This window comes from Neovison vison, chromosome X (assembly GCF_020171115.1).
Source record: "Neovison vison isolate M4711 chromosome X, ASM_NN_V1, whole genome shotgun sequence".
Classification (NCBI taxonomy): Eukaryota; Metazoa; Chordata; class Mammalia; order Carnivora; family Mustelidae; genus Neogale; species Neogale vison.
This window is the reverse complement of record NC_058105.1, coordinates 28,751,218-28,757,505: the sequence shown is the minus strand read 5'-3', so window position 1 is coordinate 28,757,505 and position 6,288 is coordinate 28,751,218. Positions and strand designations below refer to the sequence as shown.

At 39.9% G+C, this 6,288-nt stretch overlaps 2 pseudogenes; one reads left to right on the top strand and one right to left on the bottom strand.

The window, feature by feature from the left end:
* The first annotated feature begins 2,726 nt into the window (after window positions 1–2,726).
* Window positions 2,727–3,246, top strand: LOC122896820 (annotated as a pseudogene).
* A 1,115-nt stretch (window positions 3,247–4,361) lies between these two features.
* On the bottom strand, window positions 4,362–5,053 carry LOC122896523 (annotated as a pseudogene).
* Between the last annotated feature and the right edge of the window lie 1,235 nt (window positions 5,054–6,288).

Genomic DNA, 6,288 nt, shown 5'->3' with positions numbered 1-6,288 from the left:
GGTTCCATGTGAGTTTTAGGATTGTTTGTTCTACTTCTGTGAAAAACAGCATTAGAATTTTGATAGAGATTGCATTGAATCTACAAATCATTTTGGGTAGGATGGAAATTTTAACAATATTCTCCCAACCTATGAACATAACCTATGAACATGGGTTATCTTTCCATTTATTTACATTTTCTTCAATATCTTAAATCAATGATTTACAGTTTTCACAGTAGAGAGCTTCACTTCCTATTCCTATTCCTAACTATTTTGTTGTTTTGATGATATTGTATAGCGATTAAACATTTTTTTTCAGATAGTTCATTTTTAGTGTCTAGAAACTTGAGGAAAAGGAAGGTCTATTGTATTATGCAATTTTTATTCTTCTTATTATACTTTCTTCCTTCCGGATATTCTAAGACTCCTTCTTTTATTATTTCCTTCCTGCTTTATTAATTTCCTCTAGCCGTTCTTTTAGGGTAGGTCTGCTGGCAACAAATTCTCTTCATTTCCCTTTACCTGAGATGGTCTAGATTTGTCCTTTTTTTTAAAAAAAAATATTTTATTTATGTATTTGACAGAGAGAGATCACAAGTAGATGGAGAGGCAGGCAGAGAGAGAGAGAGAGAGAGAGGGAAGCAGGCTCCCTGCTGAGCAAAGAGCCCAAAGCGAGACTCCATCCCAGGACCCTGAGATCATGACCTGAGCCGAAGGCAGCGGCTTAACCCACTGAGCCACCCAGGCACCCCTAGATTTGTCCTTTTTTGATGAAGAATATTTTCACTGGATATAGAATTCTGGGTTCATATTTCTTTGCTTAGCATTAAAAATGCTAAAGTGTGCCACTCTCTCTGGCCTCAAGGTGGAGCCACAAGTGGAGATTGTGTAGAGAAGGGAGTACCCACCTCTTGTCTGTGCTCATCCTGAGCTTGTATTGAGAAATCTGCTGTAATTTTGTGTTCTTTTCCCTTGGAAAGTAAGGTGTCATTTCTCTCTTACTACTCTTTAGGTTTTCTTTGTCTCTAAATTTCAGGAGCTTGATTCTAATGTATTGTAGCATGAATTTCTTTGGGTCTATCCTTTTTGAAGTTTTTCATTTGTATGTTTCTTACAATTGTAAGTTTATGTCATTTGCCAAATTTGGAGAATTTTACACTATTATTTCTTTTCATTTATTTGTTTGCTATAAAGTAAGCTCTAGGGTGCCTGGGTGGCTCAGTCGTTAAACATCTGCCTTCGGTGCAGGTCATGATCCCAGGGTCCTTGGATCAAGCCCCACACTGGGCTTCCTGCCCCACCGGAAGCCTGCTTCTTCCTCTCCCACTTCCCCTACATGAGCTCCCTCTCTCACTGTGTCTCTCTCTCTGTGTCAAATAAATAAATAAAATCTTTTTAAAAATAAATAAACAAATAAATAAAGTAAGCTTGACACTCAATGGTGTGGCTTCAACACACAACCCTCAGATCAAGAGTCACATGCTCTCTGAACTGAGCCAGCCAGGCACCTCTCAGCCATTGTTTCTTTGAATACTACGTTAGGGGCAACTGGGTGGCTCCACTGTTAGGTACCTGACTTCAGTTGGGGTCGTAGTCCTGGGGTACTGGGGTCCTGGGGTCCTGGGATCAAGCCCCACATCATACTCTTTGCTTGGTGGGAAGCCTGCTTCTCCCTCTCCCACTCCCCCTGCTTGTGTTCCCTCTCTCCCTGTGTCTCTCTCCGGCAAATAAAAAATAATAAGTAAATAAGTAAGTAAGTAAATAAATAAATAAATAAATAAAATGAATACCACTTTAGCACCATTCTTTCTTATCACTTTATGAGAATCTGATGGCATAAATGTTAGATCTTTTGTTATACAACCACAGGTCCCTAAGTACTTTTTCCCACTTTTTTTTTTTTTTCCTATTGTTCAGAATTGGTCATTTCTTTTCTCTTTTTCCTTTTTTAAAATTTCCATTCAGTTTTAGTAAATGGCAGAGCCACATCACGTGCTATACCAGTTCAGGGTGAGAATTTTCTTTCTTTTTTAAATTTAGTTTTTAAAAAAAAATTGAAGATTTTATTTATTTATTTGATAGAGAACACTAGCAGGGGGAGTGGCAGGCAGAGGCAGAGGGAGAAGCAGGCTCCCCACTGAGCAGGGAGCGTGGTGCAGGACTCAATCCCAGGACCCTGACATCATGACCTGAGCCAGAGACAGACGCTTAACCGGTTGAGCCACCTAGGCACCACCCAGGGTGAGAATTTTCTAATAATCCTTTTCTAATATTAAAACTGCTTCTTAGGAGACTCAATCTCATAAAACAAACTGAGGGCTGCTGGGGGGAAGGGGGTAGGGAGAGGGTGGTTGGGTTATGGACATTGGGGAGGGTATGTGCTATGGTGAGTGCTGTGAAGTGTGTAAACCTGGCGATTCACAGACCTGTACCCCTGGGGCTAATAATACATTATACGTTAATAAAAAATTAAAAAAATTAAAACAAACAAACAAACTGCTTCTTAGGTTGCTTGGCTGGCACAGTCAGTTGAACATCTAACTCTTACTTTCAGCTCAGGTAATGACCTCAGGGGTTGGGGGCTCAAGCCCTACATCAGGCTCACACTCAGCATGGAGTCTGCTTGGGATTCTCTCTCCCCTCTTTCTCTCACTTCCCCTGCTGTGTTCCCTCTCACTGTGTCTTTCTCTGTCAAATAAATAAATAAATAAAATTGTTAAAAAGTACAAAAACAGGCATCGGGCTATAGGAGAAGATGGCGGTCTCCACAGGAGTTAAAGTTCCTCGTAATTTTCGCTTGTTGGAAGAACTTGAAAAAGGACACAAAGGAGTAGGCGATGGTATGGTTAGCTGGGGCCTCGAAGATGATGAAGATATGACACTTATGAGGTGGACAGGCATGATTATTGGGCCACCAAGGACAAATTATGAAAACCGAATATATAGCCTGAAATTAGAATGTGGACCTAAATACCCAGAAGATCCTCCATCAGTTAGATTAGTAACCAAAATTAATATGAATGGAATTAATAATTCCAGTGGAATGGTGGATGCACGGAGCATACCAGTGTTAGCAAAATGGCAAAGTTCATAGAGCATTAAAGTTGTACTTCAAGAGCTAAGACGTCTAATGATGTCCAAAGAAAATATGAAGCTTCCACAGCCACCAGAAGGACAAACATACAACAATTAATTTTAGTGGATCTCAAACTTGTCTTAAATCAACAACCTTCTACTCATGTTAATGTCTTGATTAAATATCACAATGCAAATTACTCACACATTAAGTAAAAGAATTCCAGCTGGTAAACATGATCTGGACATTTGTAAGAATATATTTAACATATGTATACCATTATGTTTTCAGGTTACAGGAGGAAAAATGCAGCACAATTTTTTTTTCTCTTGTTAAGGCATTATCATTTAAGCATAAATGGGGCACCTGGGTGGCTCAGTGGGTTAAGCCTCTGCCTCCAGCTCAGGTCGTGGTCCCAGGGTCCTGGGATGGAGTCCTGCATCGGGCTCTCTGCTCAGCAGGGAGCCTGCTTTCCCCCTCTTTCTCTCTGCCTGCCTCTCTGCCTACTTGTGATCTCTGTCTGTCAAATAAATAAATAAAATAATTTAAGCATAAACCTGGAGTACTCAAAATAGAATTCAGGTTTACAAGATGAAAGCATGGAGAGAAGAATCAGATGCTGTGTAAGCATGTGTGTTTCTGAAAAGTAAAAAAAATTTCAAGAGGAAAAACAGAAATGGCATGCTTTGTCCATCTTACTTAGTGAAAGAGCTTCAGTTGAAATTGTCTACGCAGCAGGTACAATGAATATTGTCACAAATTGTGTTAATTTTTGAAGTGGTATGGGTGCTGACTACTAGTAGTATCAAAAAAATGTTCAGGATTGTTTTGATACCTGTACTTATAATAAAAAATGTTGTGCGGGAGGTCGATGAATTTCTGTTAAAAGCTGTTCCTGTGTGTTACATGTAACAGACATGGTAAATATTTGTTTACAGTCTTTGTTTGACAAACCATGAATTTAAGTGAAATCAGCAAAAAGGAAATAGGTGTATGGGTATGTGATTTTGAGATTAAAGTTAGTCTTAAAATGTAAATAAAATGTGGAACTTGTCCTCAAACAAAACAAAACAAAAACAAAAACAAAAAAAAACAAATCCTGCTTCCTTTAGTGTCATCCTGAATTCTACCCTGAACTGAGGGAAGAGTGGCTGGATGGGCCCTATGTTTCCTGGGGGAAATCCAAATTGATATGTTCCCTCTTTGGAAGGAAATGGGACAGGAAAAACAATTTCTAGCCCCCAGAGAAAGGACTTAACAAGCAATAAATATGTTGCTCCATCCTTATGAGGCCTGATGGCCTTTAAAAGGGAACTACATCCTTAACCTCCAAGTGTTTTTCACCATGACAGTGGCTCATGTTGTTTCTTGCAGGAGAAAGCCCTGGGCTCCTCCTTGAGCCTCTACCCTCCGTCTGCCACCAGCAATAGTGAGCCAGGGCATGGATGGCCTCCACCATATTGTGCATGTCATGCTTCTTCTTGACCACAGGGCCCTGTTTGTGAAAAGCCTCCAGCAGCTCATGTGACAGGTTCTCTAGCATCAGCATCCACCAGTGCTTCTTCTCCCGGCACTCAGTAATCATCCACTTCATTATCAGGAAAACGATGACACCGATCATTTAGTGACATAGGGACTTGGTAGAAATGGCCACCTCTGAAGGTGGGTACCAACCCAATCACAGGCTCATAGTTCTTCAGTACTTGGTGGAAGCTGGTGAAGGTGTTGTGCTGGATGGTTGCCTGTTCCTCTGCAGAAGCAACATTGTACTTCTCAAACTCCTTCCCTTTTCCAGCTTCCAGAGTCTGCATCCCGAGGGATCTGGCCAGTATTTTGTTTCCTCCTTTCATAATCATGGTGGTGAATTTACTGACACTGGGTCTTCAAACTTGTTTCTGTCACTGGAGCAGCTTTAAGAAGCTGAATCTTCCTGGGTTCCTGCTCCTACTTCTCAGAATGGGTAATTTCTACTATTCTATCTTTATGTCCACTCATTCTTTCCCATATCAACTCTATTCTGCTGTTGGCTCCTTCTAGCAATTTTTCATTTTGGTTATTGTATTTTCAGTCCTAAAGTTTGATTTTTCTTTATGTCTTCTATTTCTTTGCTGGGACACTATATTTATTTGATGGGAACTTTGGGACTTTCTAGCTTTTCATTTTCTTTCATCTTTTACATAATTTTTCATTGAAACATGATGACTAATGTAATTTTATTATTTGTGTCTCTTGTTTTCATCTGATGATTTTCTTTTCCTTATTCAGATTTTTCTGATTCTTAGTATGATGAGTGATTATTTTTGTGTATCCTGGCAATTGGGGCTATTATATTATGAGACTTTGGATCTTGTTAAACTTTTATAGGACTTCTCAGTCACCACACAAGGGTGGGAAATGGTATGTTGCCTCATTACTGCCAGTCAGGGATGGAAGTGCATATTTCCTACCAGGGCACCTTTGACATTCCATAAATGAGAGCCTCTTGTTATTTTTGGGCAGGGATAAAATCATTTCAGGTCTTTCTTAGGCCTCTGCTGACATCATCTTGGCTGGGAGGAGAAAGGGTACCTCATTACTGTTCCGGACATGGCCTCCACTGTCAACATGGGTAGGGGTTGCGTCTTTTATCACTGGATCAGAATGAAAGTTCCAGGTATCTACTCTGCCTTTTTTTTTTTTCTTTGGTCACCAACATAGTATAGGGGAAGAGATGACTTGTTACAGTTTTGTAAAGGTAGAGGTCTAGGTTTCCCACCTGGCTTATTCTGTCATGGGTTGTGTGCAACCACAATTTTTATCCTGTGGTATTTGGCCGGAGTAAGGTGATGATTGTCTAAAAGTTTTCTCTTTTACTGGGTTGCCTTTATCCTGGTCCTTTTGCTAGAGTTAACAGGTTTTAACTGGAGCATTTTTAGTCTGCGTTAACAGGTGTTAACAGTTGTTCCTTGTTACAAGCCTCTACTGCACCCAACCCGGATATATTAAGCAAAAGGAAAACCCCCAAAATTTAACATCATGCCATTCCTTGAATCTCAAGGTTCCTACGTGGACTATTTTCTCTCCACCTTCCAGTCATCTTAAGTTTTTATATGTAATATTCAGGGTTGGTAATTATACTTAGTGAAAAAATATGGAGAAGTACATTTCCTTTTCCATCTTATCACAGAATCAGAAGTCCAGGGAATAATTAGAGATATTTTGATGCAGCTATTTTGGTATAGTATCAGGAC